Raw genomic sequence first — 12,969 nt, 5'->3', positions numbered from 1 at the left:
GCTATTTCTGTGAGTTTTTATTTTTTCAGTACTTATTTTCATCTTAATAATAAGGTATAGAGTATTCAAAAGGATTTAGAGTTGTTTAATAGCCTTCATAAATCACGTTCTATGTTTTTGTTTTTTTCTGTTCACTATTCAGCAAGTGGTTTTAAAACTTCAGAAACCTATTTTCTAGATTATACACTGGAGTAGTAAGCAATCCATTGCTAGTTTATGATCATTAACTCACATACTCAGTGCCATTCACTATCTCATCTCATGTTCCCTTGAGAGCTTGAAATCTTCTTTCATAATAAATCAAACGACAAACAAACTGAAATCATGAAGGATTGCACAATGCAGTTCTGCAGTGACAATATCCCACTCTTGTTTTTCCCGGCCCATCGAACTGAAAATAGTCAAAACCATTTTTATCATTTATCCCCTGTGCTACAATAAATTTCTGTTCCTGACTTCCCTATTTCTGCCAGTGGCACCACCATTCTTGTAGTCATCCATGCTAAAAAAAAACCTGTGCATATATTTTAACTATTCCTTCTCTTGAGATGGCACATGTCATTAAACAGCATCTTTTGTGTACTGAATCTTGATAAGGTAATTTCAGTTTTATTTCATAACTTCTCTTAATTTATTTAAGTTTCTTCTTACCTCTCATTTTGTCTTTTACAAGAATATCCTAAAAGAGTCACAACTTCCACTGACTGGCCTTCTAATAGATTTTTCCTGGCAGATAACCTCTCCAAGACACATACTGACTAGATCACCAGCACACATACAGACTCCGACAGCTTCTTTTCACCTCCTAAAAAGTCCGCTCAGAGTTGTTATGAATAGCACAATAGTAAATTCTAAGATCTAAGGGAGATCCAAGATGGGAACAAGTCATTTGTCAGCTATCCAAAGGAAATGCAGGGAAAATTAAGGACGACTCACTACCAAATTTTCTGTGGACATTTGGACTTCCTATTATGAAAATCCCTTCTTTAGAGGAAATCCTTCACAAGATGAGTCTCTGGACAGGGCAGAGCATCTACCCACCAAGATTGCCTAAGAGATATTTTCCTCTCCCTACATCCTACAAGCCATGGTGAGGGCAAATGACCCAGGTTCGAAAAATTAGGTGTAACTGTCTAGAAATGTGATTCATGAAGAAATGTCACAAGGAAGAATGGGAGAGGAGTTTCAATCTGTTGGCAGCAACAGCAGTATATAACTGTATACAGTGGCAAGCTCAATTTACAGACAGACGGTCACTGTAGGGGTGGCCTCTGTCCATGGTGGAGTTTGGCCAGATAGTTTTATTTTTACCTAGCTTCCATGGTTTCTTGACCATTTTCAAAAAATAGTTCTTAAGCTTTCTTCCCAACTCAGAAAGCTTTGCCAAAATGCATTCAATAAAGCATTTTTTTTTTTTTTGCATGAGTTAAGTAGGTCAGTATCCATGGATTGAACCAAGTACCATAACTGAACTGAAGGCAGAATTTCCTCAGAGAAATGTGGGGACTATGATTTGGTAAACTGGCCTATGTATGTCAGAAGGCAGAAAATACTATTGTCTTCAAGCATTGGAATCTAGCAGCAGAGAGGAAATAGCTAATTAAAAAATTACCTGTGCTCATCTGAAAATGAAAGAAACAAAATGTTTCATAAGTCTGTGAGAACCCTGCTATATGAAAGTATAGCTATAAGAAAGTCTAAATGGTAGTAAATGTGAAATTCATGGACATGAAATTGAATGCCTCCTTCTAACAATCTGAGTCAGAGTAGCATTCTGTGACTTTGCTGCCAGTATTCTTTTTCCAACAGCTAAAACCAAAGTCAGGGCTTGATTCTGCAAGTTGTTAAATTACCACATCCATTGGATCATGACCTCTGCACATCTCTTCTGTGAAATTTAGGGCATCGGGAAGTAGCGAGACCACCAACAATGCAATGTAGATATACATGCAAATGCAAAGAGCCCAAGAATAATTCCCAATGTCCACTAAACTCCCCTGGTCAGATTAGTAATACCCCCATATCTAGGAGGCATAGTAGTACCAATCTTTTTATTTGAGGAAATTTTTTCATGACCTATTTTAGTGTACAGATAGATATGTGGAATTACATTCCAACATTCCCCTATATGGCCGATTGCAAAGTCAAAATTTAGAAAAGAGGGCACATAAAAGAACTGCAGAACTCTGTTAATTTCCATCAGCAAAACTCTGGGAATTATATATAAGAATGGATTCCAAAGGTGTATAGAACATAATTTTATTTAGAATGCAATGGGATTTTTAGGGGTGCGTTATCAGCGATTCTGTGTTGGATGTTCAATGGTTGTTTCTTTCAGCTGTGAGTGTGCCTGTCGCTGGGATGCTTCATTTCTGTATGTTCACATGGTTCCTTGGAATGCAGTATGCAGAAACAGGATTCAACCTAGCATTTCAAATCGCATCTGAAGTATAAATTAACTAGCTCTGAGGGCCTAAACATCTTTTAAATTAAGCCAATTTCATAATCAATTTACCCACACATTCAATCATTCATTCCCAAATATTTAATGAGCAATTACTATGTGCCAGAAACCATCCCAGGTGCTAGGGAATCAGCAATGAACAAAACAGGCAGTGGTCCATATCCTTAAAATCTCACATTCTAGTGAAACAGGCAAAAGAAATATTAAAAAGCAAAATATGTAATGTTTACTGGGGATAAATACCACAAAGAAAGAAAGAGAGAGAATGTTGGGGGTGAGGCTACAATTTTAGTTGGAGTTTTTAGAGAAGGCCAGGCTGTAGGGAGATATCTGAGAAACGAGATGAATAAAAGAATGCTGGAGAGAGTATGTTTTTCCTCAGATCCATTGCTCAGCCTTACCCTGATATGCTTTGTATTTCAGAGATTATGACATAAGCCAGTGGTGTTTAGCTGGATTTGGCTAATGGGGAAAACTAAAGAGTAGGGAGAAGGAAGAAGACAGGGTGTTCTCTCCCCTCATTGTTTTAGTCAATGCTGAAACAGTGCAGCTGCCTTGTTTCTGTGGCTTTAACTTTTACTAAGATGGGCTCACTGTAGTTCAGGATTTTTCTGGTTGACTTCAGACTTAAGTTCTGATAACATTTTCTCTTTCTGTTAACTCTCTTGCCCAGGGCTAGCTGGTTCCCTCCTGTTGCTAACCCATGCATTCCTATGCTCCCATCACTTGTATAACCAATTCGATGTGATGTCTCCTCCTTCAAATATTTTAAATGCTTGTTTTAAATAATTAAGAAAGTTTATGAATCGATATTTGGACTCTGATACTATAGAAAATGAGAGAGCAAGACTCATGGCAATCTAGGTAAAAATTATCCTGGACCATGAGAACAGCAGGCCCAGTGGTCTGCAGGAGAGCTTCCAAGAACATTCGTGACACAGCAAAGTGGATAGTGTGGCTGCCACCGAAAGGAAAGAGATAAGTCCACAGATGGTAAGAAATAAGTCAGAGATAAAAGGAATTGAAGATGAAGCATAGTTTAAGAGCCTAGTAGGGCATCTTTCTGATTTTGGCTTTTACTCTAAAAGATATAGAAAGTGATCAAAGCCTCTTTAGCTAGAGAATAAGATGATCTAATTTTATCTTAACACAATAGTTCTTTCCTGAAAGGGACAATGGCAAAGCAGCAAGACAGATTCAGAAAGTATTAAAGTATTTGGGTAAAAAACACTTGTAGCTTGAACGGCAGTGGCAGTAGTCAGAAGTGGTTAGATCATGGGCAGATTTTAATGGTCAAGCCTATAGGATTTGAGGATGAATTGCATATGGTAAAGGAGAAAAGGATCTTTTGAGTTTCAAAAGTATAGTCGACTTTTAAGTGGAGAAGGTAGGATATGAGAATGAGCCATATGTGTATGAACATAAGTGGAAAGGTCTGACCTATAGACATAAATTTGGAAATCAACATATAAAGAGTATTTTTTAATGAGACTGAATAACATCACTAACGATATCCCTTGCTTATTTGTAGACTTTGGGGTATCTGCACTTCTCAATAAATAAAAATTATATTATATATAGATTAATATAGAAAAAGTATAGATTATTTTTAAACAAAACTACAGAAAAATATCTTAAATGTTCTTGCTAAAGTATTCACAATGAGGCATCATACATTTATTCCAAGTATTTTTGAGCTTGTCTTCTAAACTGTTGTTCTTTTTTAAACTGTTGTTTGTATTAGTTCTCTGTTACAAATCTAGCTCAGATTAAGCAGGGACTTTATAAGATACTAGTAGTCTCTAACAGAACCCTACGACATACTATCACTACTTGAACTCTGTCGTGGCTCGTCTGTGTCTCTTGCCTCAGAATCTACACATATGTCTGCTGCATTTTTCCCTTTCACTGCAGGCCGGCTTTTTCCACATAGCAGAAAGCATATTCACCAACAACTTGACATCTTTACACTCTATGGTGCCTATGATTCAGTTGAAAAACAGTTCTCAAAGAGAAAAAAAGAAAGTGCCAGAAAAACTATATGTTCAGTATGGTTTTCAAAGTCAATTTTTACAGTCTCTTAAGAAAATATTTTATTATTTTCATTTATTGCCTACATGAAGTTAGTCTCCTTCAAAATTACATTAGAATAAAAATAATAGCAGCATTAGAAAACATTTTCATTTCATACAGTATTTTTTTATTTTACAAATCTTTGGACTTTATCCCAGATCTCATGAAGAGAGTTAAGATTGATGTAAAAACTTATCTGCAATGTATTTGATCAGTAAACAACAAAAAAAAAGTTAGCATCGGTGACTTTTAGAAGATATGATATTCGCTAGAGAGCAACACAAAAAAAAATTATTTAGTTTCAAACTGAATACTACATGCCACATTTTAGGATTATTCAGATAACTACAGCTGGAAAAAAAATGACCTTTAAGCTATTGAGCATGCTGAACTTACCATAGTATGATACAATGATAAATTATTCACCACTGCATGTGAAATAGATCTGCAAAATGGGAAAGAGATACATTTCTGTCATTTATTTATTCAATTGGCATTTATTGAGTTGTCTCTTCTTTTCAAAGAATAGCAGTATTCTGGTTCTAAAGAAGGAAAAACTAAAAAGACAGATTTGTGTAACTGCAAATATTACAAAGAAAAGCACTATGAGTTCATTAATTAGGAGTCCAATCGATATATACAGAATTACGGTCACCAGTGCTAACACAGAGTCTAAGCCCCCATCATCTCTGATGACCAACATAGAAAACAGAAACAGCCTGAACCTACTCTTGCTGTGCTGACTGTCCACGCAGAAATCAGAGCCATCCTTAGAAATCAGACTAAGCTATTTTCTCTGTGTCAACCCCCTGATTGTTTTCCTACACCCTTAGAATAAAATACCAAGTTCTTCCTTTGATGTATACCATCTGGTCTCTAGCTCACTTTTGGAATCACACTCAATTCTCTCATGACTCTTCCTCTTCCTTGCTGAGATCTCTCCCTTGATCACTTTGCTCTTCCTTGACTGTGCCAAGCATGTGCCTACCTAAAGCATGTAGATTTGCTCTTCTCTCTTCCCGGAATTCTATTCATTTACATATCTGCTCTGGTCATTCCACTTAGCATTCAAATCTCTGTTTAGATGTCACCTCTTCACAGAGCTATTTTAGACCATCAACTCTCTACCCTCTGGGTTGCTTTAATTTTGTTCATAACATTTATTTACAAGTGGCAATATTGTGTGCATTTATTTAACATCTCTGTCCTCAAATAACATGTAAGTCTCTGGAGAGCAGAAATTTTGTCTGTTGTATCTTGGCATAGAAGTGCATACCACACAGGCAATATTCAATAAATTCTTATTAAATTTATTAGTGTATTAATTGTACCTGTACATACTGTCATGTAAACAATATAAATCCTAGCTGACCACTTTCTAACTCTGAAAGTTTGGGCAAGTAAGCAAAATCTCTTTAGCAAAATGGTTATAATGATGCATTTTATATGTGCAGTATCTGTAATACTACCTGGCTCAGGTTAATGCTTATTGAAGGTTATTTATATTTTAATTTTGTCTCTGTTATGTCATTGTCCACATTTCAAAAATGTGTTGCTGCATTCATGTAAATGGAACTGCATATATGTAAAATATGTATAAATATAGGGTCCTCATTATCCTATCAGTATTAGACTTCTGGCTGTAATGAGGTTTCTTGGGGAGGCAAAAATTCTTTCTACACAAAAATATTGACTTATGAAATTACCACAAATTCCAAAAAGTTTGATTTGTTCCTTAAAGTATAGTTTACATTTCCATCTAAATTTTATTGCAGTTCAATATACAATGGAATATTACTCAGCCATAAGAAGAGATGATATACTCCCATTTGCAACAACATAGATGGACCTCGAGATAATCATGCTAAGCAAAATAAGCCAGACATAAAAAATTGAAAACCACATGATATCACTTATATGTGGGATATAAACCTAAAAGCAACAAATGAACAGGACAAACAAGCAGAGACTCATGGACATGGACAATAGACTAGTGGTTACCAGAGGGTAGAGGGAGGGGGAGAGGGGAGGTAAACGGGGTAAAAGGGGCCAAATATGTAAAATTGTAAGTTATATAAATTACATCAAATAAAAAATATAATAAAACACAAAAAAGGCGGAAAAAATAAATTTTATTATAATTCAAAACATTTTCACAATATTTAATTTTAATTTTTATTTTTCACTTCAAGTTGACTTTCTCTAGCAACAAACTTTTCTCAAATTATATAACCTTTTTATCTTTTACATGTCTTAAAGGACCAGAGAAATAAATGAATATGGATAATGTTTAAGAAGAAATCAAGTTAAATGTATCATTAAGCTTTCATTATCAATGACAGAATAAACCTTGATAAATAGAATTTTTTGTGTACTTTGCTTTTGAGGGAAAAAGATAAAAGACATGAGAGTATGATCGGTGTGTGTCTTAAGATCAGTACATATCCAACCTAATCTCCCACACTTTTTCACATACAATGATAACATCTTCTAGTGATGGCTCTTCACACTTGTTATATTTAAAGTTCCTTTTATAAATTATCATATTATTCCATATGGATAAAACCACAATGAAACCTTATCACTTGAAACTAAGAAGAGTTTTTTGTTGTTGTTCTGCAGCAAAAATAATTAAGAATTTGAAAATGTATTTACATGGTTTTGTCTTGACCTGGCATTAATATTCAGAGGATTGACTGATTCTGCTGAGACCAATTTTCCTGGCCCTCACCCAAATGTTATAATAGATCACTATACAGAGCACTCGTGTACTGTGAAAAGGCAGTAAAAACAACATCTTTATTATTAGTAATATCAGTTGAATCTTTGCTGCTATTGCTGATGGGAAAATATTCTCAAATACTTAAATTTTTCCAAGTTTGTTCATAAAAATAGCTCAAGTTCCAGTATTTCCAGTATACAGATTATGAGACAGTTTTATTGGCATTGGATATGGGTTTATTTCAGATGAGTTTAAGGCAGGTGTAAACAAGTATCTTACAAAAGTTGACACTATCAGGGGATTGATTAATCTTACAAAAATGAGAAAAGATATTTACTATTTTCTGAAATACTTTCTGGAGCTCTACCAAGAAAACTGAGGACATGTCATTAGTCAATGTATCACTACAGTAGTTTTTGCTTATCCATGGGTTCTCTTTCCACAGTTTCAGTTACCCACTGCCAAAGATGGTTTGAAAATATTAAATGAGAAATTCCAGAAATGAACAGTTCATATGTTTTAAGTTATGCACCATACTGAGTAGTGTGATGAAATCTCATACATTCCCACTCCATCCTGCCCTGGACATGAATCATTCTTTTGTGCAGTGTATCCATGCTGCATACACTATCTGACCATTAGTCACTTAGTGGCCAGCTCAGTTATCAAATGAACTGTCCAGGCATTGCAGGCATGTGTTCAAATAATCCTTATTTTGCTTAGTAATGGCCCTAAAGTGAAAGACTAGTGATGCTGGCAATTTATATATGCCGAAGAAAGTCCATAAAATATATGTATATATAGGAAAAAATATATATATGGTTCACTACTATTCTCAGTTTTAGACATCTATTGATGGTCTCAGAATGAATCCCCACAAATAATGACAAGGGGTATAGCAATGTCAAAAACAAATAACAACGGGCTTCATCAACTTAGGCAAATCCAATAGAATAAGTAAATTTTAATATTAAAAAGTAACATCCAGAAATAAGACCCTCATAAATATAGTCAATTCATCTTCACCAAAGAAATGAAGACAATAAAATGAAAAAAATCTTTTCAATAAATGGTGCTGGAATAACTAGACATCCACATGTTAAAAAAATAAATAAATAAATCTAGATACAGACATTATAACCTTTACTAAACATTAACTCAAAACAAAATTGTATACCTAAATATAAAGTGCAAAACTATAAAAATCCTAGAAGATAATGGAGGGGAAAATCTAGATGACCTTAAGTATTATGATGACTTTTTAGATAGATCACCAAAGGTACAATTCATGAAATAAATAATTGATAATCTGGACTTAAGATTTTTTTTTTTAATTCTTCTCTGGAAAAATCACTATCAAGATAATAGGAAAACAAACCATAGACAGGGAGAAAACATTTACAAAACATATATCTGATAAAGGACTGTTACCCAAAATATATAAATAACTCTTAAAATTCGAAAAGAAAACAAACAACCTAATTAAAAAAATGAGCCAAAGACTTAAACAGACACAGTACTAAAGAAGACAAAGACAAATAAGCATATGAAAAAATACTCATATGTCATCAGGGAAAAGCAAATTAAAATGAGATACCAAAACATACCTATTAGAATGGCTAAAATGCAGAACACTGACACCTCCAAATTTTGGTGAGCAACAAGAACTCTCACACACTGCTGGTGAGATATAGACACATTGGAAGACAGTTTGGTAGTTTCTAACAAAAAACAAAAACAAACAAACAAAAAAAAACATATCTTGCCATTTTGATTCCGCAATCACAACCTTTTGTATTTACACAAATGATTTGAAAACTATGTTCACAGAAAAACCTGCATTTGTTTGTTTTATAGCAGCTTTATTTACAATTGCAATACTTGAAAGCTACCAAGATGTCCTTGGTTAAAAATAATAAATAACTGTGGTACATGCAGGCAATAAAATATTATTCAGCACAGAAAACAAATGAACTATCAAGCCATGGAAAGATATAAAGAAATCTTAAATGAATATTACTAAGTGAAAAAAAAAAAAAAAAGCCAATCCGAAAAAGCTACATACTAAATGATTCCAATTAATGACATTCAGAAAAAGGCAAAACTGTGGAAAGTGTAAAAATATCAGGGGTTGCCAATGGGTGGGAAGTAGGAAGAGATGAATAGGTGAAGGACAGAGAATTTTTAGAGCAGTGAAACTATTCCATAATAATGCGTACTTGTCATTGTACATTTGTCAAAATCTACAGAATGTAAAACATTAAAAAAGAACTCTAATATAAACTATGGATGTTGATTGATAAAGATGTGTCAATGCAGGTTCATCAATTGTAATAAATATACCACTCTGCGGGGGAATGTTATAACAAAAGATTCTAGTGGCGGGAGGAAGGAAGGAGGTATACGGGAACTTTCTCTGCTTTTTGTTAAATTTACTGTGAACCTAAAACTGCTCTAAAAAATAAAGTCTACTTATGAGGAAAAAAGAAATTAAACACTTAAGGTAATAAAATAAAACAAGACAAAAAGTCTCTGGAAGTAAATAAAATTGCAAAACTTAAAATAATTTAATAGACAACCTGAAGAAAAGAGTCATCAATGAAATTTATATATTTGTTTTGGAAGATCAAGTAAAAGTACTATGTCGCAATGTACGACAAAAATATAAATAAATTATACATGAAAACAATTTCTGAAAAAGAAGAAACAACTTTATAGTTAGAATAATATATCCTTGATATATCAAGGACTAAGAAAATATGTTTCTTTTTTATTTGTGATAGGAAATAATTTCTTAAGAATATGGAGAGGTCCTATGGAAAATATATATTAAAAGAGCTACATAAAATATATTGATTTATAAGTAACAAAAGATCAACAGAAAAGATGAATGTCAAACTGAAAAATATTCACAACATATATGAAAAAAACAACTAACACATACAAATATTCTAAAAACTGCAAAAAATAAAAAAATAGAAAGATGATCAAATTATATTAATAGGCAATTTATCTATTCCTCAAAAAAAAAAGGTAAATTAAAATAAAAATGAGATACTATCCATTTGTCCCCATCAGACTGGGAAATATAAAATGAGTTGTTAACATCCAATAGAAGCAAGGGTTGAGGAAATGAGTACTGTCATATGTTGCTGGGTAGAATATAAATAGCTTCTCCTCTGGGGAAAATAATCTGGAAGGAATTATCACTTTTCCTGGGCACAGTTAAGAATATCTTTGTTGATCCTTGCCAACAATCCTCAGATAGGCAGTTCTTGCTTTTCAACCTGGCCTACTCATTCCTATTGATGGAGAAGAAGGGTAGGTAACTATGCAAACGGGAATTCACCGTTGAGAAAGCCACTTTCATTATCACTTGTGTGAAGACTAAATCTACTATTCCCCTCCAATATCAAAATATTGCCGATATTTCATGTTATATCAAATTCCATTAACATTATAATCACATAGCAAATGATAACCATATTGGCAATTTCTAAACATCTCACATTCTTTTCATACTTGAGATGTTAATATGCTCTATCCTTTCTTATTTTGTCTGTTTTATCTCAAATAAGCAAATTTATATTCTATGAGCATTTGTTTCAGACTTGTTCCCATTGGTATTTTAACATTTCATGTCAAAAGCCAAAGATACAATGTTCTAAGTTTATAATCACCTAGGAATCTCTTTTTTTCTTGACTGTATTTTGATAAAGTAACACTCTATTTGATATAAATTCTTTTCTCTAAAAGTTTTTCTAAATGGTTAGAATATTAATTTAATGTTTCTTTAATGGATTTTGTCCTAAATAATTTACTGAAAACTGCATGGGTTTTTACTATTCATTGATCACCTCCTAAGGGGGGAAAAAAATACCAGGACACTAGGAATTCATTCTCTATTTTGACTGCAACAGGCTGGGAAAGATTCATGTTTAAAATTCAAAGACTGATTGAATTAGAAATATATATGTTTTTAAAAATCTCAATGGTTAGTACTAATTCTCTTTTACTTGTGGCTTTTGTGTGTGTGTGTGTGTTTACCACATATTCCTTCTTGGGAAAGAAATCATTAAAAATTAACCTCCAAAAAAAATTTTTTTTATGGTGACGTTGTTTAAAAAAATCCAGTAAGTTTTAGGTGTACAATTTAGCAGCAAAGCATCTAGATATATATAGTGTTGTGTTAAAAATGTTTTTGTCAAAGGTTTACTTCATTTACTTCATATTAGGAACTCCAACAAATATCAAATAACAGCTGTGCAAAATTGGACAAGTAAAATTACTTTGCATGTGTCTATGATTTTAATAATATGTTAGAGAAAAGATAAGATGGGGAATTGAGAGACTTAGAATTTGGTGATTTTAATGTAAAATTAATGACCATTAATGGCAATAAAGAGAGAAATGCACAGCAAATTAAATGAATAAATGAATGAGCATAAGATCTTTAAGAATCTGACCCTTCTTTGCCAGTCGTTTCTTTACAAGGCCTACAATTTTTTTTTTAATAATATGATTCAACATTTAATAAAATATAGTAGAAAGAAAATATAAATGCCTATGCGTGTTTGAGTTTCTGTTTCATTATGTCTATGATGTTTATGCCATTGAAAGCAAAACATGTTTCCTGATTAACCCCAGCAGCCCCTTTTAACTAATCAATCTATACATTCTTCCTCTATTTTCTTCTATGATGCTTCGTATTCAAAGCTGGGTGTAATATTCAAAATGCCAATAACCAATATAGAAATTCAGGATCACCAATTTTAAAAAATGCAAAATTAAAATGCAGCAAGTGAAAAGTTCAACCTCTTGCTTTTATCCCCTCTAGGAGTAATATTGGTCCAATAGAATGCAGGAATAAAAGAACTCTCTTGGTGTCTTAATTAATTGAGTATTGTCTAGCAGTTCTTTTCATAAGGTTTGTGAAAAATGTTCCCCGTGGTAACTTTAAATCCATTTTTATAATTGGCATTTAGTTGTATTCTTGAAATGAAATCAACTTCTTTTTGTCTGCCAACACTAATTTTCAGCTCAGCAGCTAAAAAATAGGTCCCCTGCATTAAAACCAGCAGGTCTGATGTCAAGTGGTAATAACATATGGAAATTTATAATTTTACCCATGGAAAATTAATTTCTTCTAAATTTGATATTTATGCATTCAAAATTCTATTTGTATCCACTTTTGACAAAAATATAGATCTTATGCTTATAAGCTAAAGATTATAAATTGGAAACAGTTATTTTAAATACAACGGCAATCCTTTTTAAGTCATTTTTCTAGTATATTGAATACCTGTATACAAATTTCCTTCAAAAATAATAGGATAATATTAAATTTTATGTTCTGTTCCCTGACAAAATCTTCATCTTAAAAGGTCAAATGCATTTATTTCATCTTGTATTATTGCATACTATATTAATTGTGATTATCACAATTAGAAAAAAATTTAAATATTCATCTGAATACTTATGAACTCAATCAAATTCAGAAAATCTGCTAAGTTAAGAATAGTTATTTTTCAAATTTTTGAGATATTCATCAAGTCACCTACTTTAAAATTTTACACCCAGGATTGGAAAAGAAACCACACAATTTTCTAGATAAATTTTCTAGCTTTTAGAGCATTTAAAATGTCTATGCAATCAAACTACAAGAGTTCTGTTTGTATACTCACCCTTCAGCTAGGTGACAGTGCTATAC

The sequence above is a fragment of the Pteropus vampyrus genome, unplaced genomic scaffold, assembly GCF_000151845.1.
Source record: "Pteropus vampyrus isolate Shadow unplaced genomic scaffold, Pvam_2.0 Scaffold10, whole genome shotgun sequence".
In the NCBI taxonomy this organism is placed as follows: Eukaryota; Metazoa; Chordata; class Mammalia; order Chiroptera; family Pteropodidae; genus Pteropus; species Pteropus vampyrus.
Note: the sequence above shows the minus strand (reverse complement) of the source record.